Source organism: Cervus canadensis, chromosome 10 (assembly GCF_019320065.1).
Source record: "Cervus canadensis isolate Bull #8, Minnesota chromosome 10, ASM1932006v1, whole genome shotgun sequence".
In the NCBI taxonomy this organism is placed as follows: Eukaryota; Metazoa; Chordata; class Mammalia; order Artiodactyla; family Cervidae; genus Cervus; species Cervus canadensis.
Genome location: NC_057395.1, coordinates 37,113,311 through 37,139,196, shown reverse-complemented (window position 1 = coordinate 37,139,196; position 25,886 = coordinate 37,113,311). Strand labels below are relative to the sequence as shown.

The 25,886-nt window shown below is 41.9% G+C and overlaps 1 long non-coding RNA gene across 1 annotated transcript in view; it reads right to left on the bottom strand.

Annotated features, from left to right (window-relative positions):
* The window catches only part of LOC122448515, a 63,671-nt gene extending 42,032 nt beyond the window's left edge, over positions 1 to 21,639 (bottom strand). The window contains exon 1 of the long non-coding RNA XR_006271643.1: positions 21,534 to 21,639. This is a non-coding gene — a long non-coding RNA (uncharacterized LOC122448515). The remainder of the gene's footprint in view (positions 1 to 21,533) is intronic.
* Positions 21,640 to 25,886: the final 4,247 nt, after the last annotated feature.

Here is a 25,886-nt window from a genome sequence, read left to right as displayed (position 1 = left end):
AATAGCACTGGTAACTAGTATTATTAAAAGGGCAAGTCTGGGAGTTGAGCAGAGTTATTCCCCAAACCCGAAACTGAAATTGATCGGGAAATGCAGATGTCCTGTTTAGAAACAGAAGGGTCTCAATGATACAGGCATTTAGAGGAACTTGCTGAGAAGGTTTCTGCCAGAACGGAAGGGCTGAACTCCAGGGTTTCCTGTGTTCTTTTTTGTGTGGAAGAGTAAGCTGGTTGTCATTTCAGCAGGATTTTTGGAGCCCTGCCTCTGAGCCTGGTCAATCAAAGTTGTTGATTTGCTTTTTAAAATGCAGCAGTGGAAGAGCTTAAGCCTTTGGTAAGGAGAGGAAGCCCCTTGGGAGACACAACTAAATGTGAATGGACCCTTCCACACTAAAAATACAATAGACCTTATACGTGCTGAGGCCCACAGACCCCAAAACTGGTGACAACGCAAACAGCTCTTGAGCAGACATGATATTTTCAAGCATCACATTTCTTCCAGAGTCATGCTTTCTTTGCAGATCTTCAAAACACTCGTGAACTGTAATTTAAATTTTAAGTAACATTTCTCACATTGAAGGGCCATCATTTTTAATCAAAGAAATACATTTTTTCGACTCATAGGGCTACTGAATGCACTGTGGGTCTGTAGCTGGGCTGCCAACTGTGCTTGCAGGTGGAGGGACAGGAGACCAGTGTCTTTCCACCTCGGGTGTCTTGTCCCATAAAATAAGAGTCCCTTCTTCTTGGGATTCCCTGGTGGCTCAGACAATAATCTGCCTGCAATGCGAGAGATCCAGGTTCAATCCCTGGATCTGGAAGATTCACGGAGAAAGGAATGGCTACCCACTCTAGTATTCTGGCCTGGAGAATTCCATGGACAGAGAAGCCTGGCAGGTTAGTCGATGGTGTCGCAAAGAATCCGACACAACTGGGCATCTTTCATTCACTCACTCCCTTCTTCTTAGTCGTGTTTTTTGAGGCTCAAAGCACAGAGACCTGTGGTCACCACCCTCCAGTTTAACACCCGCACCTCCGTGAAAGCTTCATTTACCATGTGACACACATCTTCACAGTTACTGCCAACTAATAATAAGACAAAGATAATGTAAATCTGCAAACCTTACAATGCAACTAATACCATGTGCTGGGATATCCTGTATGTTCTGGGTACTCACTTTATTATTTCCAATCTCTCTAGCCCTACTCGAAGATTATTATTCATCTCACAGAGAAGGCCATTGAGGTGCAGGCCATTTTGCCTGCCAAAGACCAGCCATCCAGAAACAGCTGACCCAGGGCAGCCCACTCTGAGCCCCTGCCCCTGAGGTCAGGTCATGTGGCCTGTCTAGGACCTGGTCCACCACCTTCAGAGAACCTGTGCTTCCTGGGACACTCCAGGAGGCACCTGTGCCACAAAGGTGCCCTGACACACACAGGCCAGGATCCAGAGGAGCCCCATCTCATAGGACATCATCAACTTTTCCTTCGTCATAGTCCCCCAGTGAGGCAGGGGACAGAGTTTCTCATCCTTGCGACCCAGAGGATTTGTTGCCTCATTAGTGGGTGTCATGCTTGAAATGTCCCACCTGCCAGGTTGAATTTCACAAGGTTCCATGGTTTGGGATGAAGAGTGGACTTCATGGGGGAGAGGGACAGTTCCATAGGCCAAGGGTCAGCAAGAGCAGAGACGGCCTGAGATTTTGCTTTGAGAAATAAGTACCAAAAGAAAAAAAAGAACAAACATGGGCAGATTTCATAGAGGACGTAAAAATCAAAGGCTTTGGAGGATCAGATTTCCAAGGGCTTATTAAGAACACAAGCTACTGGGAATTCCCTGGTGGTCCAGTGGTTAGGACTTGACACTCCCGCTGCCATGTCCAGGGTTCATCCCCTGATCGTGGAACTAAAGATCCCATAAGCCGCAAGGTGTGCCCCCCACCCAAAAAATGACAAGTTACTAAGTTCGGCCACCTCCACATCTACCTGACTCCATAAGTGCTCCAAATCATTGAATTTTACCAATGGGACCAAGAATAAAGAGTTTCCTCTACTTGGAACCCCGAGTCTCTGCTCACCCACCTGAGTTCTCACCTTCTTGTGTGAAATCAGTCCATTCCCAATGCCTCAAGGAAATATCTCATTTTGGTTTAGTTTTTAGTCAAGCCAAGCGGCATGTGGGATTTAAATTCCCTGATTAGGGATCGAATCCATGCCCACTGCATTGAAAGCACAGAGTCTTAATCACTGAATTGCCAGGGAAGTCCTGGAAATCTGCTCATTGGTACTTTCTCCTGGCCTCACTTTCCTAGGATTAATCATTATGCTGTCGCTGTTTTCCTCATATACCTATGCAGACAAACAGAGATTTGCTCAGTCGTGTCTGACTCTTTGCGACCCCACAGTCTGTAGCCCACCATGCTCCTCTGTCCATGGGGATTCTCCAGGCAAGAATATGAGTGGGTTGCCATGCCCCCATCCAGGGACCGTCCCAACCCAGGGATCGAATCCAAGTCTCCCACATTATAGGCAGATTCTTTACTGTCTGAGTCACCGAGGAAGCCCAAGAATACTGGAGTGGGTACCCATACCCTTCTCCAGGGATCTTCCCAACCCAGGGATCAAACCCAGTTCTCCCACATTGCAGGCAGACTCTACCATCTGAGGCACTAGGGAAGCCCATACATGTGCAAGGCATGCTTTTCCAATCTGTGCAACTTCATTTTTTTCAATGCCTGCCACAACCTACTACATTATTTCATCATCCACTCTTTACAAAAAAGAAAAAAATGCTTATCATAGGAAAACAAGGATTATGTCCATTTCAATCACCCTCATATGCCCAGAGCTTGGGGCTATGAGTGTGTTGAACGTATGAATGGGTAATCAAATCAGTCAAAGCTACATGGGTCCTCTTAAACATTAGAAAACCAAGAAGTCAGGTTTCCCCACCATGTGGAGCAGAACTGGACTTTGGGGCTAATTCTTTTTCTTCATTTGTTGCATTAATAAAGAAGGAAGAGAAAAATAAATAAATAAATAAATAAAGAAGGAAGAGGGACTTGCCTTCCTGGTGGTCCAGTGTTTAAGAACCTGCCTTCTAATGCAGTGGACGTGGGTTTGATCCCTAGTCTGGGAACTAAGATCCCACATGCTGAGCCTGTATGCCACAACTATTGAATCCCGCACACACTGGAGCCCATGTACCACACCTAGAGAGAACAATGGGCTAAAATAAGACCTGACCCAGCCAGATAAATATTTTTTAATATTTTTTTAAAAAGAAAGGAATAAAGGTGGATGCCAGTTTCCCACTCATCACTTACCAAATAGAGTTTTTGGTGGAGAATTAGGATGTTCAGATCAATAAAGTTCCATCTAGCCAAAGCTTTGGTTTTTCCAGTAGTCATGTATGTATGTGAGAGTTGGACTATAAAGCTGAGCATCCAAGAATTGATGCTTTTGAACTGTGGTGTTGGAGAAGACTCTTGAGAGTGCCTTGGACTGCAAGGAGATGCAACCAGTCCATCCTAAAGGAAATCAATCCTGAATATTCATTGGAAGGACTGATGCTGAAGCTGAAACTCCAATACCTTGGCCACCTGATGCAAGAACTGACTCAATTGAAAAGACCCTGATGCTGGGAAGGATTGAAGACAGGAAGTGAAGGGGAGGACAGAGGATGAGATGGTTGGATGGCATTACCGACTCAAAGGGCATGAGTTTGAGTAAGCTCCAGGAGTTGGTGATAGACAGGGAGGCCTGGCGTGCTGCAGTGCATGGGGTCGCAAAGAGTCAGACACGACTGAGTGACTGAACTGAACTGAACCCAATAACAGAAATAGATCAATCAATGTCCACCTTTCCGGGGGATATCATACGAAACACAAAAGAAAGTATGGCTTTGAATAGAACTATCACAGATACTCGTCCACTGGGTTGGTTACAATGTAGTCAGGCCATAAACAGATGAGCAGAGAATGCACATGACCTTTCAGGTACTCCTGGGTCTGTGCTGTGCTTCTGCCCAGGCTCTGCATGGCTTTGACTGAAATGGTTCCTTCTGTTCCTAGTCCCAGGCCTTGGAGAGACCTGGGAAATGTGACAGCGAGCCTGAATTTTTGAAAACTCATCACTAGATGGCGTCACATATTTGTCAGGTCACAAAAGGAACTGGCTTTTCTGTGTTCTTAACTCTAAGGAGTTAAGCTGGAGCTCCAATACTTTGGCCACCTGATGTGAAGAGCTGACTCATTAGAAAAGACTCTGATGCTGGGAAAGACTGAAGGCAGAGGAGGAGAAAGGGACGACAGAGGATGAGATAGTTGGATGGCATCATCAATTTGATGAACATGAGTTTGAGCAAACTCCGGGAAACAGGGAAGGACAGGAAAGCCTGGCATGCTGCAGTCCATGGGGTCGCAGAGTCAGACACGACTGAGCAACTGAACAACTCTAATGTAGGAGGTGCAATTGGATGTTTCTGGTGCAGTATTTTCCTTAGTGGTGGGTAATCTGTTGTGGCCATTTCTTTCAGGGATAGTTTTGTAATCAGCAACCTTTAATCCTGAAGCAGATGTATGAGAGTTTTGTGAGAATCCTGGGTGCTGAATATGATCCCCATGTGTGACTTGGCTAAGAAATGGCTCTCCATAAACCACAGTTATCGGTCTTCTACACAGTCCACTTTCATGGGCAGACCTTGAAGAACGAGACCAGAAAGGTGTATGCAAACCGAAGAGTAAACAAAATTCAGCTCAGGGTAACACCGTGCACGGTTCAGAATTTATGACATGTGTGGCTCAGATGGTTAAGAATCTGCCTGCAATACAGAAGACCCAGGTTTGATTCCTGGGTCAGGAAGATCCTCTGGAGGAGGAAATGGTAACCCACTCCAGTATTCTTGCCTGGAGAATCCCATGGACAGAGGAACCTGTGGGCTATAGTCCTTGGGGTTGCAAAGAGTCAGACACGACTAAGTGACTAACACTTTCACTTTCTTTAGTATTTTCTGTGCTTTTTTGTGACAACAGGAGAAAGTCAAGGTTTTCACTGGGTCACAATAGGATGGTTGAGATATTGCTTCTGTTGTGATTTCTCCTCTTTCTCCCAATAGACCTTTCCTGAAGGGAGAATTTCAAGTTCTTGAAGACAAGTCATGAGTCTCCAGTGACCCATCAGACTTAGCCTCTCTCATTTATTTGGGGTGCTAGGAATGATACTCAATGAATATGTGTCCAGCCAAAACTATCTACTACTCTTCAAGTCTCTTGCATGAGCCTAAACAATCCCCAAGCTGAAAGTAATCATGGCTAACATTTACTGAGCACCTACTGCATACCTGGTCCTGTGTTGAGTCCTCTGCATGCACATTTATTGCTACAAGAAGCCTTTGAAGAAGGTGATGTTAACATCACATCCAGGACTTCCCTGGTGGTGATAAGAACCTGCCTTCCAATGTAGGAGATGGGAGACACAGTTTCAATCTCTGGCCGGGAAACTAAGATCCCACATGCTTCTGGGCAACTAAGCCTGAGTGCTGCAATTAAGATGTGAAACAGTCAAATAAATAACTATTTAAAAAATAGTTATATAGCACATCCATTTCATGGTAAGTGGAGAGGGTTATTTAGATCATGTTCCCAGTATCAGTAGATTTGGGTTCAAGTCCAGGCCTAATTAACCTCTACATGACACCAGCCCCTCAAGACCAATAAACTGCCATGAAAAACATTTTTTTTTAACACTTCACGGGATTTTCCTGTAACACAACAAGGAGGTTTTCAGGGGCTCATGGGCAAAGCTGATCTTGGAGCTTTTCTGCCACCTGCCTGCTATGAGACCTCCAAGAGGCCAAATCATGTGGCCCCTTTATAGCAGGCTGTTATGGCACTATAGATAAGCTGTTTCGACAGAGTCGGGAAATGGAATATTTACCATTGGGTGTGAAGCCCTTTACACGTGTGGATCACGTTAAGCCAACATGATATCTTAGATGTAGGAAACTGGGCTTTATTTATAAGAGGCTCCTTATTATATTATGCAATACACACATACACACACACACACATATATGTATATATAATATACATATATAGATATATATATATAATACAGAACTTTTTCAAAATACTTCCTCTGATTCCTCTTTTGGGTCTCAGAACAGAACTGGGAGCTAGAAGAGAGGTATTATTATCACTTTCTTATATACACTAGTTAATAGCTCTGTGCAGGACCAGCCTTGTAGTCACACAAGGCTTAGCACTCTGAGGTCTCAGAACTTGAGAACTAATTTATTGTCAATTAAAATTCTTAACAATTTGGTCTTTGAATTTGTGTTTTGTCAGGGAAGTCCAGTAGGATGATAAAGATGTTTGGGGGGTCGAAGTCACCTACTGTCCCACCCCTGATGCCTCCCTGCCCCCACCGAGTTCTTGGCCACCTGCTCCCTGGCTGCCACCACCCACCAACCCTACCATCTGCCACCCCCAGCCTGGACACAGGCCTGAAAAGGGCCAAGCTGCAAGGCATACACAGTGCATCCTGACACACGGTGGGGTCTGGGGGTCTGTGAGTCTGAACTCACCTTCCAAGTGTCCTCGTGCTTAAGGGAGTGAGACCTTAAGCCAAAACTACAAAGCACTACAGTGGGTGGAGAGGGAGGCTCCCGGGGAAAGGAAATAGCTTTCTTCCTGCTTTCAGGACAAGAAGTTCCACTTTTTTATTTTGCACTGGGCCCTGCAAGTTATGTACCCGGCCCTGGTTCTGTGAATTGCTCGAGACTCCAAAATCAGCGTAGACCTATGAGGGGCTCCTACAGTGCTTTCCACTGCATTAGGCTAGGAAGGAGCCAGTGTCTTACAAAAGAATTCAGTAGGCTTCCTCAAGGAGCAGTCTCCCTTGGGGGCATTTCAAAGCCAGATGCTATTGGGGGAAGTCATGAAATGTTGGTCACTCAGTAGTGTCCAGCTCTTTGTGAGCCCATATGCTGTAGCCCACCAGACTCTTCTGTCCATGGATTTTTCCAGGCAAGGATGCTGGAGTGGGTAGCCATTTCCTATTCAGAGGATCTTCCGAATCCAGGGATCAAACCCGAGTGTCCTACATTGCAGGCAGATTCTTCATCATCTGAGCCACCAGGGAAACCTTCTGTTGGTGGGGGGTAGGGGGGAAGCACCCAATTCTGATTCCATGTTGGAACTGTTTTTTTAACTTATTTTTCATTGCTTTTGTCATTATAATCATGCATAATGGTCTGCCTCAGAAAATCCTGCCCCTCTGTCTGACTATTAAAGGGTTTGTCTACCTATAGATGCCAGGAAGGGAGAAATTAACATCCCCTGCTTGAGGCTTGCCATTCTAGGAAATGCTTGCAACATTAATGGCCTTTTTACTTTTCCTTGCCTCCCTGTCTCTGATCTACAGAAAAACCTGGCATCCAGACCCAGATTAAATGGCTATTTTGAGACATTAGTCTGCCATTTTCTTGGTCAACCAGCTTTCCAACACATTTCATATTTCTTGCCTCAGTACCTCGTCTCTGATTTATTGGCCTGTTGTGTAGCAAGCAGAGCCAGCTTGGACTCGGTAACAATTCCGAAAATAAAAATGCATGTGTGCATACCTAGGATGGCTGTCCTTCAGGACAGAGATCCTTGTTTTGGCTTGTATCCCAAATGCCCACATTAAGACCTTGCACATAGTTGGTGCTCAAAAAATATTTGTTGAATAAATGAATGAAAGACTGCAGAAATCCATCTCTAGAGAGGTGTTCTCCAGAGGCAGGGCCTGTGTCTTGCTTCCTTCTCCTCTCTGAACAAAGGACAAGGCTGAGTACTGTAGGGAAACCAAGTTCATTCTTGCTAGAGAATCAGTGGTTATCTGATTGAAAAGGCAAAAAATCAGCAGACCATCTTTTCATCCAGGGACATCTTTACATGTCTCTGCCCACCCCCCCCGCCCCGCCCCGCAACAGTCACCAGGGGCCCCAAATAACACCATGACCATTGCCCTGATGAATGACCACAAAGTAAGTGGCCAAGGTGCACCCTTCCCAGGAAGGAAAATGAAGATCTGGGTCTTTCCTCAGCCTCTGGATGGCCAAGTTGTGTTTGGGTGGAAGACTGGTGGGGGTGTAGGGGGGTGGGCAGGCACACCCAGCCACATGAGGCCTCAGAGAAGAGCGTCCCAGTCAGGGAGGCAGGAAGTTGCCGTGGTGAGCCGCGGTACCTCTAGCCTGCAGCATCTCACAGTTTTCACAGAACGTGGATGCAGCTCTCGTAAAGGGCTGACCACAGAGCCTCGGAGGCTTGTGTTCTCTGCCCTGGTTACCCGAAACATCATGCTAAGGGGTCCATGACGCACGGAGAGTTTCAGTAAGAATGCCTGGTTGGCAAGTCACCTTTCCAAGTCCTTATTAAGTGTACTGTTTCTACTGGAGCACAATCAGATACATGGAACTGTCAGAATAAAACCTTAACTATGCCACACCCAGCTTCATGAAGTATATTTCTTTATGACTACAGCAATGATGCTGTTCACTCTAGAAAAGAGGTGCTAAAGAACCATGTTAATGTCACTTAAAAACTTGCTTTTTCTAATGTTTTAAAATTTTTATTGAAGTGTTAGATTTACAATGCTTAAAAGCTTAATGTTTTCAAAATGAGAAAATTGCCAGTCGCCTATTCTCCATATTCACAGAGGTCAAAACAGAAGGAAATAGATTCACATTTTTGAAAAGAAATTTTGAGTAGGTGGAATGGGACCTTTTGAATGTGAAGATGACCCAATACATACAACAAGCTCTCAAAAACACTTATAAAACCTCTCTCACTAGAGAAATAAGAGAAAGTATTGTATATTCATTCAACAAGTATTATGATAAGCCCCAAACAAGTACAGCACACTAGGTTAGGTGCTAGGATAGACATAAAAGAAATGCAAAACAGGACTAACAGGGAGAGGTGGGATTCACATATGGCACAGCAATCTCACATAACTTCAGCACACATGTAAGTGCCTTCCACGTGAAAGAAATAGATTCAAGATTCAAGAGCAAGTTATAAAATTAAGTTCTGCTTTCAGGAAGAAGATGGACCAAAAATCCTGAAACCCTTCTGCCACAAAATCTAAAAATTTAGATAAAATTCAATATTCTAAGTGAGTGGATAAGCTTGCAAGAAACTAAGGAAGCTCCCATAAGAACCAAGTAGAAGCACAAGTTCAGGGAGGCAAGCCGACACTGGCTCTGCGGCGGATCCAGAGGGATCTATCATTCAGGCTGATTGAGCCTCTGTTTAAACAGCCTCACTTAGGGACACAGGGGACAGGATTCTGCATCATTTGAAAAAAATCACAGACATAGAGAATGCACTTATGGTTGTGAGGGGGATGAAGAGGGAAAGGATGGGGGATGGGATAGTTAGGGAGTCTGGGATGGGTGTGTATGTGCGTGCATGCCAAGTCACTTCAGTCGTGTCTAACTCTTTGTGATCCTATGGACTGTAGCCCACTAGGCTCCTCTGTCCATGGGATTCTCCAGGCAAGAACAACTGAAGGGTTGCTATGCCCTTCTCCAGAGGATTTTCCCCACCCAAGGATTGTAGTCACGTCTCCTGCCATGGCAGACAGTTCTTTCCCACTAGCACATGATGGATATGTACGTACTACTGTGATTAAAATGGGTACCCAACAAGGAATAGCATATAGTGTATGGAACTCTATGCGTAGCATATGGAACTCTGCTCAATGTTATGTGGCAGCTTGGGTGGAAAGGCAGTTTGGGGGAGAATGGACACAGAATTCCTTCGCTCTTCACCTGGAAGTATCACAGCATTGTTAATCTGCGATACCTCAGAACAAAATAAAAAGGTTGAAAAAATAAAGAAAAAGAAGGGAGTCAAAACAATGAACACCCCCTATAACCTAAACACACACACACACACACACACACACACACACACACACACACGCCAAGCACAGGCCAGACCCAGGAAAAGACTATATCCTCTCATGAGGAATGGGTGAAGTAAGAAAAAAAAAATCTACCTCGCAGAAGCATAGAACAAAGGATAGGCCTATTTCTGCTTTGTTTCTGGAAGATGGTTTTTAAATCTTCCCCGAATATTCCCAGTCCCTGACCAGCCCTCAGGTTAGAGAATTTGCACAGCCTGGAAATGCATGAGCAGAGACTTTTGATTTAAAATAGCTGTGGTTGGCAATGTCTTCAGTGCCAGAAAAAAGTAAATGCAAATCCTCCCTGAAAATATGTATACTCAAACCAACTAGGCCTTAAATAATCCCCATAGGAAAATGACAGAGATCAAGGGCTCACATTCAAAAATTATGAACATGCATGGAAACAAGACACCATAAACAAGAAAGAGCAAAAAGAAGAAATAGAGGAATCTTCAAAAGGACTTAGACATTCTAAGGAGCAAAAGGTATAATTAATATATGCAAAATTTGAAGAGTAAATTCTAGTTTAGACACAATCAGAGAACAAGTTAGTAAACTGGAAGATAGTTCTAGATCAACTACCACAATATACCCTAGAGGGACAGAAAATGAAAAGGAAATATTAAAGGCCAAGTGACAGAGTGAGAAAGACCGACATACATTCAATCAGGGTTTAAAAGCAAAAATAAAGGAAGCTGGGATGGAGGAATATTGGAAAAAGTGAGTCTGAGAACTTCCAGAACTGATGTAACACATTCAGTAAGTCCAGCAAATCCAGACAGAGTAGTTTTAAATGTATACCTACAGAAACCTTAGTTACATAACTTCAAAGTTACATAAACAAAAAGATATTTTAAGAAGTCAGAGAGAAAACACAGATTTTCTACAGAGGAATTAAAAAGAGCTATTTTTCAACAGCCAAGGTGTTATTAAGACAGAAAATGGTATTAATAGCAATATTAATGCTATTACAGAAGAAAATGAATATCAACCTAGAATTGCCTGTGAAACTATCTTTTAAGAAAAAGAGCAAAATTTGGCTTCCCTGGTGGTCCAGTGGTTAAGAGTCCACCGTACAATGCAAGGAACACAGGTTCAATCCTTGGTGTGGGAAGATCGCTCAAGCCACAGAGCAACTAAGCCCATGAGCCACAACTACTGGGTCTGCGCGCTGGAGCCTATGAGGTACAACTACAGAGACCACGTGCTGCAACCACTGAAGCCCACCCTAGGGCCCATGCTCTGCTACAAGAGAAGCCGCCACAATGAGAAGCCCACGTATGGCAACCAGACAGTAACTCCTGATTGCCGCAACTAGGGAAAACCTGCACATAGCAATGAAGGCCCAGGGCAGTCAAAATAGTAACTAACTAAATAAATAAAATTATTAAAAAAAAAAAAGGAGGAAAATGGAGACTTTTTTTTTTTTTAACTGAGAATGATTACCATCACAGATCCTCAAAAAGAAATTCTTAAAAAACTGACTTTAAGAAAAAGTATACTTTGGGGGTGCTCTTGGATGACAGAGCGAAGGTCTGAAATACAAGAAATCTGATGAGTAGACAGGGTAGACCAGCCCTGTAGGAAATCTAAACAAGCATAGTCTATATAAACTGATAGTGTTTAACATGTGAAGTTCAAAGTGACTGGACAGCATCAGCTTGGCAACTGGGAGTGAAGAAACTGGTGTTAAATCATGAAGATTCTCTGATTTGGGGGAGGGGGGAATGCATTACTTAACTTTGGGTTTTGTGAAGTTTTCACATTAAATCATCAAGGGCAACCAAAGAAAGAACCAGCAATTTACCAACAGAGGGGAAAAAATGAACGAAAAACATGCCCCACATATGTGGTCAAGTCTCAGAAGCAATTTTATACCAAATCAAGTTCACACAGTAAAATCAGACTTATATAAAGTTTAGAGAATAAGCAAAACTAAGTAATACACTTGTTTAGGGATTCGTAAAATGTTGGTAAAATTATTCTTGAAAAAGGCAAAGAAGGGATGAAAAAGATGAGAAAATTATTTTTTAAAAGAGCAAAGAAATGATCGGGTTTATAATTAGCTCTGGGAAAGGAATGTGGAAAATGTATATGACAATGTTATTTCCCAAAATTATTTTGGGGTAATGCATGTATGCTCTTCTATTAGTTTTGATGCAAGTGTGAAACGCTCATAGGCATTATAGATACTGTTCTAAAATCTGAAGTGTGTTTATACTTAAATTAGCTTGCCTTTGCTGAGAAACACACCAAAACTCAGTGGGTTTTAAACAGGAATCATTTATAACTGCTCATGCATCTGCAGATTCTCTGGGGCTTGGCTGGTTTGCCAAAGGATACAGAAATACACTCTGTTGCTTAGGAGGAGTGGTAGTCAGATGACAAAAGTTATGAATAAAGAGAGAAGTGAAAACTTGAGGTCAATAATATACCATATCAAGCTCTTGGGGGATTAGTTCAATGAATCAACACATTTCTTTTTTTATTATGGTAAAATACACATAACCCAAAATGTGCCATCTTACCCATTTTTAAGTGGACAGTTGTGTTATTAAATATATTTACATTATTATGCAACATTACCACCATCCATCTCTAGGACTCCTTTCATCTTGAAAAAATTGAAACTCTTTAGGCAGTAATTAGGCAGTAATTCCTTCACTCTTTCATTCCTCCATCCCTGGAGACCACCATTCCACTTTTCTGTTTTGATGAATTTTATGATTCCATAAGTGGAATCACATGGCTTTTTTTTTTTTTTTTTTTGTAATTGGCGCATTTCACTTAGTGTAAGGCCCTCAAGTTTCATCCATGTTGTAGCATGTTTCAGAGATTACTTCCTTTTGAAGACTGAATAGTATTTCATTGTGTGTATATGCCACATTTTATTTAGCCATTCATACGTCAATGGATGTTTGTGTTGCTTCCACCTTTCAGTTATTGTGAATAATGCTGCTATGTACAAGGGAGTACAAATATTTCTTCAAGTTTCTGCTTTCAAATCTTTGGGGTATATACCCAGAAGTGGAATTGCTGGATCAAATGGTAATTCTATTTTTAATTTTAGAGGAACCACTATTCCGTTTTTCATTGCAGCTGCAGCATTTTACATTCTTTCCAATAAAGCAGTTTCTTTGCATACCCACCAACATGATGTTTTCTGTGTGTGTGTGTATATATATATATATATATATATATATATATATATATATTTACCATCTTAATGATTGTGAGGGGTTCTCTCTTCGTGATTTTAATTTTCATTTAGGCAACGACAAGTGATGCGTATTTTCAGGTACTTATTGGCTATTAGTATATCTTCTTTGGAGAAATGCCTCCAAGTTCTTCGCTCATTTTAAAAAAATCTTTATTTTATTTTAATTGGAGGATAATTACTTCACAGTATTGTGATGGCCTCTACCATACATAAACATGAGTCAGCCATAGGCGTACATATGTCCCCTCCCTCTTGAACCTCCCTCCCCATTCCACCCTCCAGATGGTCACAGAGCACAGGCTTTGGATTCCCTGTGTTATAGAGCAAATTCCCACCAGCCATCCTTCTTACATAAGGAAACGTATATATTTCAGTGTATATGCCACTCTCTCAAATCATCCCACCCTCTCCTTCCCCCACTGTGTCCAAAAGCTGGTCCTTTATGTCTGCATCTCTTTTGTTGCCCCGAGAATAGGATCATCAGTACCATCTTTCTAGATTCCTTATATATGCATCAACATATGGTATTTGTCTTTCTTTCTGAGTTACTTTACTCTGTATGATAGGCTCTAGGTTCATCTACCTCATTCTGACTCAAATGTGTTCTTTTTTATAGCTGAGTAATTTTCCGTTGTGTAGATATACCACAACTTCTTTATCCATTCATCTGTCGATGAATATCTAAGTTGCTTCTGTTTCCTGGCTATCGTAAGTAGTCCTTTGCTCATTTTTTAATCAGGTTATTTCTTTTGCTATTGTTGAGTTATAGGAGTTCCTTATATATTCTGGTTATTCATCTCTTATCATATAAATTATTTACAAATATTGTCTCCTATTTTGTGGATTATGTTTTCACTGCATTGATTGTGTCCTTTGGTGCACAGAAGTTTTTAATTGTGAAGTAGTCAATTTATCTTTTCTTTTTCCTTTGCTGCCTGTGCTTTTGGTGTCATGGCCAACAAATTATTGCCAAATCCAATACCATGAGGATTTTTTCACTATAGTTTTGTCTAAGAATTTGGCAGTTTGAGCTCTTACATTTTATTTAATTTTTGTATGCGGTATAAGATAAGGGGCTTCCCTGGTGGTTCAGATGGTGAATCTTCCTGCAATGCTGGAAACCCAGGTTCAATCCCTGGTCTGAAAGATCCCCTGGAGAAGGGAATGGCTACCCACCCCAGTGTTCTTGCCTGGGGAATTCCATGGACAGAGGAGACTGGTGGGCTACAGTCCATGAGGTTGCAAAGAGTTGGACACAACTGAGTGACTTTCACTTCACTTTCATAAGTAAAGGTCTAACTTCATTCTTTGCATGTAGATACTCAGTTTCCCCAATATTTGTTGAAAAGACTCTCCTTTCCCCATGATCTTGACATCTATGTCAACAATAATTTGACCATGTGTATGAAGGTTTATTTCTGGGCTCTCTATTCCATCCCATTGGTCTATAGGTCTGTCTGTAAGCCAAGATCACAGTTCTGCTTACTGCAGCTTTGCAGTAAGTTTTGAAATCAGGAAGTGTGAGGCCCCCAAGCTTACTCTTCTTTTTTAAGATTGCTTTGGCTCCTTGGGGATTCACCAAACTCTCTCTTGAAATTTCATTTAAACTTTAGGATAGATTTTTCTATTTCTGATAAAAGCATCATCGGGGTTTTGATAGGGATTACACTGAGCAGGTAGGTCAATTTGGGTACCATTGACATCTTAACAGTCTTTAATCTTCTGATTCATGAATATGGATTGTGTTTCTATTTACTGAGATCTTTAATTTCTTTCAGCAATGGTTTGTAGTTTTCAGTATGTAAATAGTTTGCCTCCTTAAGTTTATACCTAAGTATTTTATTCTTCTCTTTTCAGTTTGTTTATTTATTTATTTATTTATTGATGTGGACCACTTTTAAAGTCTTTATTGAATTTGCTACAATACTGCTTCTATTTTATGTTTTTGGTTTTTTGGGCCATGAGGCATATGGGATCTTAGCTCTCCAACCAGGGATCAAACCCATGCCCCCCACACTGGAAGGAGAGGTCTTAACCACTAGAATGCTAGGGAATGCCCATCAGTTTGTTATTGTTAGTTGATAGATTAACTCCCTTTTTAAAGCATAGTGACTTCGACATATGCCAAGGTAAGGAACTTATTTATTTATCAATTGTTTCTTGAGTACAAAAAAATTAATGCCAAAAATAGATATATTGTATAGTCACAGAACCCTTAAAGAAAATTAACCAATAATTGAGTATCATCTCACAAAGAAAATTCAGGCCCCAAAGGTTTACCAGCAAGTTTTACAAATTATTCAAGGATTCAAACATTTGAATATATTAATTCTTTTTTTTTTTTTTTTGAATATACTAATTCTTTAAGAGAATATAAAATCAGGAAAAGTCCCCAAGGAATCCAGTGAGATTATTATAATCTCCTCATCATCAAATCAGAGTATGAGAAAGAAAATATTAATCCTGAACACAGTCACAGAAATTTTATACAAAATATGTACAAAATGAATCCAAGAGCATGCTTTAAAAAAAAAAATCATCACTGAATTCATGCCAGGAATGCAACCAGATGGCTTAATATAGAAACTCACATATTTTATCATTAAATACATTAAAGGAGAAAATTTTATGTTTATCTCATAGAAGGGATTTGATCTTAGTAAAAACATATTATAAAATTCACCAACAATTCATTTTAAAAAACTCAGCATACTTGTCAAGATCCAAGCAGATTCTAATGGGATAATTTGAAAAGCATTTAATGATTTACAACAGCAAAGGCATAAAATGAAAGGAAACCAGTTGAGATAGTATGTGTCTTAGATCGAGTTCCCTTAACAGCAAGACCTAAAACTGAATTCAGATGCAAGTATTGAGAGTGCTTGGGGTGGGGGTTGGGGGGAGGAAGTGAGGGAAGCAGGATGTGGCAGGAAAAGAAACTAGCAAGAATGTGTTCCACCTGAAGTCTACCTGGAGTCTAATCCCATAGGAAGTTCTGGAGCATCTGTTGTACCAGAGTTGGTCCTGCCTTTAGGAAGCCTAGGGTGTCAGCCTTAATTTTACTAGGCATGTTAATTCTTATCATATATCCGGGAATTCAGGAAATTGCCACTGGGTGAGTCCATGCCTTAGTAGACCCTCTGTTGGATGGACCTGCTAACACTGCATTTACCACCTAATCTCCACCTGCCCTTACTCAGGAGGGCAGTTATCAGGTCAGCTTGCCCTGCATCCAATAGTCCTCAAAAGGTGTGGCTCCACCGCTCTCTTCAGTATATGGTACCCAAGTAAACCTTTAGGGGAAAGACCAGGAAAATCACTGCTTTCCACAACTGCCATGATGTTTTGGGGTCCTTTATGGCAAGCCAGCCTCTCCTTCAATCGATGAGTTTTAGGTCTAAAAGCTATCTAGAAAAAGAGCAAGGTCCCTACCTTGCCATTGTGGTGACTGACCTCAGCCTCCTGCTCACCTGTTTTTGAGGTTCTTTGATTTTAGACATTGACTAAGACCCTCCAAGTCTGCCCATCTCTCTTGTCTGAGGACCAATACATTCTAGTAACCATCTCTATGGACCTCTTCAGGTGGGAGCTATTCAAACTCTGTGGCCCGTTCTGGTCATTACACCCAGCTGGTTTCTGAGGTAGTGTTCAATGCATCCACCTGGCATCACCTTGACTACTAGGGATCCCAATTCTCGAACAACATCTGCGTCCATTATCTGTGACATACAGAAGACAACCTCTACTGAGCTCCCAGAAATGTCGGTGCTTCCGTAGCCAGCACATCTCTTATCATCTTAGTAAACAGATGTCCTTTAGGGTCTCCTAAATGTTAGCGGTGTCAGCTGGTGAGTTCTCCATCTTAAATAGCAAGTCATTGCAGCAGGCCCACCTCTCAGGGACTTTTGATCCCTTCCTCCATGGTTGCCATGGCAGTTTCAGCATCTCTGCTTCATTGAACATGACCCATCACTTTCTCTGAGCAAAGCCATATGACCAAGTCCTCGTTCTTGGGCTCTTGCCAGGTTGGGCCCTCCTAATTAACAGGAGTCTCTCCATATTGACAAATATCCTCTTTATCCAGACATACATGGATCCAGCTTAATCCTGAACCACCAAGAGTTACTCTCAGATGTAGATTTCCTGTTCCTGCCAGGACTGAGTAGCCAGGGCCTGGAGTGATTTGAGGGTACAAATTCCTTCCCGTGCCTTAGCATGTGCCAGCCTGGATTTAACCTCAGATGCGTCTGGTGGTCTGGAGGGGAGGGAAGAGCAGATGCCAAAGAAGGACAGGCATTAACCTGACCACACCAGCCTCCGCCTCATTTAAAGCTTCAGCATGGTCCTCAGGAAGGGTCAGGGAGTGTTATTTTTTATAAGGGAGAAAGAGCCCTTTTCTTAATGGGGGAAGGGCTGCAGAAGGCTAGGGGATTTTGCATATTGGTGGCTTATAAATACAAATACCCTGATCGTCCCATCACAAGCTTTAATGTTCTACTTCTTTCCTATCAGGGCCCTGACTTTGGCGGGAGACGTGCTAAGAATTCGACCTTCCATAAAGCTCTGCTAATCAACTAATCAGTCCCTGAGGCCGGAACTCAGCTCAATCTGCCCTCTAATTTAAGGAGAAACTCGGATTTGTTTAGGGGCTTCCCAGGTGGCGCCAGTGGTAAAGAACCAGCCTACCAATGCAGGAGACATAAGAGACGTGGGTTCAATCCATGGGTTGGCAAGATCCCCTGGAGAAGGGAATGACAGCCCACTCTAGTGTTCTTGCCTGGAGAATCCCATGGACAGAGGAGCCAGGCGGGCCACAGTCCATAGGGTGACGAAGAGTCAGACATACCAAAACAACTTAACATACATACAGGATTTATGTAATGCTGCTAAGAAAACCCTGTCTTCCACACTTTGCTTTGAATTGACGACTGATAACCCCAAGCCTAACATTTTCTTCCTTCAAATCATCAATGCAAGCCCCTGATTCCATAGCTCTTTGATGACTAAGGTATAACTTTCAAACAGATGAGATACTATATAAGCCAATGAATCTATTTCCCCTACATTTCAACCCAGGGTAAGAGAGGTAAATATCTGTGCAGCTGCACTGGTGCACACCAGGGATCAGAAATACTGCATCTTCCACCGGGGACACTGCAAAGAAATGTGTACAAAATCTCCTTCACATGTGCACCAAAGGACATGAAAAGAATGTTCCTGGTATTATTGTTGAAAAAGCAAGAAAGTCAGAAACAGCCCAATTGTTTCTTGATGGGAGAATGGATCAATCATGGTGTTTTCTTACAACGGAATATTATACATCACCAGATTCGTAATGAAATCAATGACCTACAGCCACAAACACCAATATGAATGAATCCTCAACATTCTGAAAGCAAGTTGCTGCTCAGTACAAACAGTGCAACATTGTTTCCAGTTGGCTCTAGTGGAAGGAAGGATGCGGGATCAGAGAGCAACCCCCAGGATGGTTAATAATCTCAACCTCATTAGAATATGTGTATTTGATTCTTTTCTACATACTTAACAGGTCATATTTTTTAATAAAAAGCTAAAATTTATTTGACTGTATCCTTTGCCTCAAGCTGTTTGCAATCTAGGAAGGGAAGGGAGACATATTTTTTTTTTTAAGTAAACTGAGACAAAATGTTTAAGAAAACTGCATGGGGGGTGGGGAATAGAACTAATCATAACTGGGATGATCACGAAAGGTTGGTGACATTTGAGATGAGCCTTGAGAAGATTTTTAAGGAGATGAGAGAAAGAGAGGAAAGTTACCATCCAAGGCAGATTAGAAGAGTTTGCAGAGGATGCTGGGAAATGAGGGTGATGCTATGTGATCCCACCCCCTAGGAATTCCTACCATTCCGCTCCTTTAGAACAATCTCCACCATAATCAGGGGCTACTCATTTGCTCCAGTGAAATAGAAAGAGGTCAGCTAAAGAAAGCTTTGAGCTGTAGCTTTGCCGTGCTTCCACTCTATGATCTGGGATGGCCCCTTCTCCTTCTGTGTAAAATGGACATGCCACAGTTACCACATAATTATTTAAGGTATGAAAAATGTGAGTCAACCGTGGAGAACGGTATGGAGCTTCCTCAAAAAACTAAAAATAGAGCTACCATCTGATCTTGCAATCTCACTCCTGGGCATATTCCGGGAAAGATGAAAAGCGTAACTCAAAAAGGTACATGCACCCCAGGGTTCATTGCAGCCACTGTTAACAATAGCCAGGACAGGGAAGCAACCTGGGTGTGCATCAACAGATGAATGGATAAAGAAGATATGGTGTATATATATATATACCTTGGAAAACTACTCAAGTGTACAAAAGAATGAAATCATGCCATCTGCAACCACATGGACGGACCTAGAGATTATCATACTAAGTGATAATACCATATGATATCACATATGTAGAATCAAAAACATGACGCAAATGAATCTATATATTGTAGAAAACACAAACAGACTCACAGACACAGAAAACAAGCTTAGGGTTACCAAAGGGAAAGGCGGGTGGCTGCTGCTGCCGCTAAGTCGCTTCAGTAGTGTCCGACTCTGTGCGACCCCAGAGACGGCTGCCCACCAGGCTCCCCCATCCCCAGGATTCTCCAGGCAAGAACACTGGAGTGGGTTGCCATTTCCTTCTCCAATGCATGAAAGTGAAAAGTAAAAGTGAAGGGGGGTGGAGGGAGGGATAAATCAGGAGACTGGGAGTATCATATATACACTACTATGCAAAAAGTAGATAAATAACCAAGAACCTACTGTATAGCATGGGGAACTATACTTTACATTATGTAATAAACTATAAGGAAAAAGTATTTGAAAAGGAATATACACGTGCATGTGTATATATGTGTATATGTATATGTATGTTATACATGTTCAGTTATACCCACACATATTTATGTGTAATGGGATGGCTGTGCTATACACTTGAAACAATACTGTGAATCAACTATACTTCAATTAAAAAAAATTATTTTCTAAATGTGGGCAAATATTGACTCGTCTATTCTCAGGACACAGTTATGTCAATGGCTTGATTTTTATCTTTGGCTTGATTTGTATCTAAATTCTATGTAGAGTGGACATTGCTTCCTTGGGCTCAGAGAGAAGTGGACTCAAGACCAGACTGGCCATCACATGGAAAGCTTGAGGAAGGTGGTCCCACCCCACCCCATCCTGAGGCTCAGGCTCCAGATTGAAAAGCAAGAGGAAAATTGACTTGGGAATCTGCTCAGTTATCCTCCAGGGCAGCAGCTGCCTGCACACCAAGCAAGGAAAATTTCTGACCCTGCTTTTGGCCTCCATGGAAGAGGAGGTCCTGACCCATTCATGTCTGATCAATGGGTCAAGATCAAGGGCAGTAGCCTGTCCTGATCTACGGCCCTGTGAAGTCAGAGGCCCAGTGACATAGCTGGTCCACTGTCAGGACAGTCTAAACAGTTGTTATCATGAACTCCCTGCTCACCAGGCATTTCTCTCCTGTAAGTATACAAGTCAGCTTATGGTTTCAGCTGATTTTTTAACCCTAAAATGAATGTCTCCAAAGAGCTTAGTGTACTTTTAGGAAATGTCCCCTTTTAAGTTCCTAGCTTGGGTGACATCAGATAGAAGCTTCCAGATGGAGAATAGGCTTCTCTGGAGGAAAGTTTTGACCTTTAAAGAAGGTGTGAAATAGCTTCTCCTGATTTCAGCCAGGCCTTTGGGTTCCAACCTTGATAACCAATGCCCAGAACAGATAGACGTGAAACTCTGATTTACTGTATGAGTCAGCTGAAGCTGGCCTGGGACAGGGGAATACCCCGTCCACTAGACAAAACCTCACTGTGGCCCAGGGGGTGGGCTGACTCAGCCCACAGTTACTCTTGAGAATCTCCAGCCAAATATTTTCCCCCACTTTGCTCAAGTACCTGAGGGGCTTTTCCTTTGTTTAAAAAAAAAAAAAAAAAAAAAAAAAACAGTGCCAACATACCAAATGGTATTTCAGAAGCTGGTCTCCAAACTGTTAAATCCTGAATCCTTTGAAGGAAACTTCTTTGTTTGTTTGTTTTCACTTTTTATTATGAGACATTTCAAAATTATTTAGTACAAATTGCCAGGTACTGATCACTCAGCTTCAGCAGCTGTGAATTCATGGACTATCTCACTTCATCTCTACCCTCCCTTACTTCCCCCACCCCATCCCCTGGGTTATTTCAAAGTAAATCCCATATGTCATATCATCTCATCAGTAAATTCAATGGGGTTTTTAAACTCTTCTTTCAGAAGTTAAACAAGCTATGGCCAAGCAAGTGGACTCTTGTCAGCAGTAAGAGCCCATCTACTCACCACTTACGGACAGCAACTTGTCCTAGGTAATGGGGTTGGTGAGTCACAGGGCCAGGGATAAACACATGCTGTCCAGCTTAGCAGAAGATAAATGATTGAAACTCGGAGCCCTGGTCAAACTGCAAGTGACTCTCTAATAAGAGATACTGAATGGGGTAGGTTACTGCCGGCTTGCATAATAGGTTTAATCAGTAATTTTTCAAGCACCTGCTATGTTCAGAAAAAAACACTTCTCCATAAGGAGCGTTTTGCAATGTGCAAAGTCCTTTGAACACCCTGGTAGTCCTCCTAGGGTTACCATTGTGCATGCTCTAGGAAGGAACAAGAGAAAGCTCTGAACAGCCAACCAAATCTCCCAGACATTCACTGGTAAGAGGCCAGTTTTTCCAATATACAGCTGAGATGTTTCTATCAGCAAACATGCCAAGAAAAGCAAAAAGCATTAAACAAATGTAAGTCTCCCTCTCTATCAAGAAAGCAAGCATGCACACAAAGAGTGAGCCATTTTTACTGAAGGAAATTAAATAGAGTGTCAGCTCCTGAACTACAAATTACCTATGATAACTAAAAGCCTGCTGTCTCATGGATGACTGGACATGCAATCTATGCTGTCGTAAGTTTGAAAAGATGAAATATGCCCCCAGAGAAAAGGCGATCTCTTATAGGAAATTCTGAATTACTACTAATAGAAGCCTCTGTGTCCAGCCCAGTCACCCTCCCCCCACCCCACCCTGGGGCCACGTGGCCTCGCCCATCCCCCAGAAGGAAAGGGTATTTTTGAATGTCAGACACAACTCAGAGCCACACAAAGTCCATCAGAAGTTCAGCCTCAAGGCGGGGGCAGGCGGTGGGGGGTTGGGGGGGAAGGCAACAGATAAAGGAATTTCAAGAAGTCATAGAAAAAAAAAATACAAGCACTGAAATTACATTTCCTGTAATTTCAGGGAAAACATTCACTGTCATCATTTGGTGAATCGCGTCCACAATTCTGCTTGTTTGCAAGGAGGGAGAGGAGGCTGGCACATTTCCTGCTGTCTTCACTCCTTCTGGGAACTCTTACAAAACCAGTCTTATTTTTTCTTTTTTTTTATGGCAGTAGAGTTGATTTATAGTGTTGTGTTAATTTCTGCAGTACAGCAAAGTGATCCAGTTATACGTATATATCCTTTATCATATTCTCTTTCATTATGGTTTATCACAGGATATTGAATATAGTTCCCTGTGCTATACTGCAGGACCTTACTGCCCATCCGTTCTATATATAATAGTCTGTATCAACTAACCACAGGCTTCCAGTCCAATCCTCTGCATCTTATGTCTTGAAACCCCTCAACCAAAATATTTATCACTCATTTAATCAAGCACTCTTCCTATACACTGAATAACGATGATTGTATTAATTATTTCAGTGTACCAAAAGGAAAACGTGCTTACTTGACTTATTAAGGCATACTGCCTTGAAATACTTTTGCATGAAGTATTTAAAATCTATTTCTAAACAATCAAACATCCATGACAAGCACATTTTCAAGCAATTTCGTGTTTAGTCTGTTCTAGTGAATGATGTCTTTTATTGTAGATTTAATCAAAGAGAACTTTAAGAAGCCTGCTTGGACTTTCATGGTGGTCCAGTCACTAAGACTCCATGCTTCCAATGCAGAGGGTGAGGGTTTGATCTCTGGTCTGGGAATTAAGATCCTATATGTCACGTGGCACAGGCAAAAGGAAAAAAAAGAAGCAGCAGCCATGGTTATCTTTAAACACAAGAGCTAAATATTCAGTCAACTTTCTGAGTATCTTTGTCAAATCATGATTTTTAATACTTCTTCGACTTCGCTTTTTCTCAGATAGAAGCCACTGCTTACTCAGAGAAACTTTTTAAACTACAGTAAAATCACCAGTTCTGAGGCAGCAGATCCTAATTCCAAGTAAAATTACCAATTCCAAGGAGGCAGTTTCTCCTCTGTTAAGGGGCTAAGATGTGTGTCTTCTATTCCAGGGGCCCAGGAGGAAACAGTGTGGGAGGGGAAGTCAAAGCAGGAAGGTATTATGGGAAAGTCTTTAAATGCTAAAGAACCTTGTTAATGAGAGACACAACATTGTTTGCCTCACTGATCTTAGCTTCCAGTCTTCAGAGGGCCATTCCCCACTGATTTCCTTAAAATGGAAGGTCAAAGCCATCCCAACCTCAACTCCTTTGCCCTCAAAAAACTAACAACCTAGATTCAGTTCTGTGGTTGTTGTTGTTCTAAAGAATCTAACCAGACATTTTTTTCTCACAGGAGCTTTGTAAACACTCACTTACCACCCTCCTCTGATGCTCCCGAGCTGTGAACCAGGTTGGGATCTCATGTCTGGTGGGTTTCTTAAGAGCCAATAAGCAGTTAATATGGGTTTGGAGTTTAGATTCTATCCTGAAGTTTAGACAATGCTGACCACGAATTCATTTTTTTTTTAAATACACCCTTCAGCAGCAGTCTAGCTCATGTTTGTTTGGAAGAGCAGAGATGTACTGACTACATGAAAACATTTATTCCAGATGTGTCTCTGCTCTGAAGGAGCCAGAATCAGTTTTCCAACCATATCTCCTTAAATTCCCAAACAAGGACATGTAGAAGTGATTCGGTGAGGGGACACCATCTGGGATATTGATCACTAACTGTAAGTGAGGTCGAGCCATATTCCCAACATTTTGTATGCATTACCTCATTGAACTCTCATAACTCTTTGAGGCAGCAAAATTATAATACCATTGTACAGATAAATAAAACCAATACATGGAGAAGTTAAGTAACTTCCCAAACCACAGAGAGATTCAAGAGTGTCCAGTCGAGACTCAAATTGATCTCGGGTGGCCTTGGTCTGGAGCAGCTTGAAGCAAGCAGAGATTTTGTTCTTGGCCAGAGATTGAGGTCAGGTCACGGCAATGAGAGTGCTGAATCCTAGCCCCTAGACCAGAAGTCAGCAACAAGGCCCTGGCCCTTCAGCTTTGCAGAAAAGAATTCTCTCAAGACAGTAAGTAGTGAAACAAGTAAAGTATTTATTAGGAGGAAAAGAGTACAGTACCTGTTCTTAGACACATCGGCAAGACTCAGGGAGAGTCGTGCCCTCATGGGCGTTTGAATCACTTGTAAGGGGCATTTCCTCCAAGTTTCCTTGACCAATGATTTTGATTTGCCTGTTTCAGAGTCTGTATTTTGTATAACTCAGGATCCTCCTATATCTACATGTTCATCTCTCAGCTAAGATGGATTCAGGCGAAGAGGCCTATGGGTAGGTTGACATCATTTCCCTTTTGACCTCCAAGGATACTTTCTGTGCATGTGCAGTTGGCTAGGTCTCCTGACTTCAAGAATGAGAAATATGTGGTCTCTTCTATCTGGGCAGGGCCCATCCTCCTGTCTAGATTGTCCTGCTGTTCTCCTCTTGGAGTATCAGTCCAGAAGGAATGAATCTCCAACTGCTTTCCCTTGCAGGAGGGGTCCATTTACCTCCAGGAGGTGACCTGTTCCTTTTCTTCAGTTCGTGTTATCTGGTACTTTCTCCAAGCTTGGGCCATGATGCGCTCTTGACCTGTGTTATCTAACAGCAGCCCTATGAGGTAACACCACAAGTATCCCCATTTTCCATGTGAGTTCTGAGGAATCTCAGTTAAAAACCATGCCCATATGCCCACCACTGACAGTCAGCTTTGAGTATCCAACCATTAAATATGAGTGAACAGCCAAGGATCAGCAGACATCAGAAGAAGCCTTGTAGTAAGAAAAACAGAAGTCAAAGCAAACTAAGCAAGAATAAAAATGTAAAGAAAAGTAAGAAAAGAAAGCTTAAAAAAAAAAAAAACTTTGTGAATTTCTTCAGAACAAAATAAGACAAGATATTCTACCCATAACATAAGAACAATGTTTTAAAAGAAGTTTTCCTGAGACAAATGTGTTTAAACTTAGTATATAATAGGAGAACAAATTTTAATTTCTGAAAGGTTTTGAAGTTAAAATTGAAGAAATGTCCCAGAAATTAAAAAGGAAAAATAGGAGGGAGAAAATCATAAGAAATTTATAGGTGCTGATTAAGAGTTGAGGGGAAAAGCTGAGAAAATAAATGAGAACATAACACTAAAGAAATTATGCATATAAATTTCCCCAAGGCTCAGAATGAGTTTCCAAATTAAGAACCCCAGGATGCCTGAAAAATGTGCTGAGACACATTACCACAGTGTTTCAGAACCCTGGAGTTAAGGGTCAAGAACTGAAATGACTTTAAAGTTGTTAAGAGCAATACTAGAAGGTAGGAGAAAACAGAACAAAATGCCTGCAGAGTTTTGAAGGGAAGTTACTTCTTATCTAGATACCT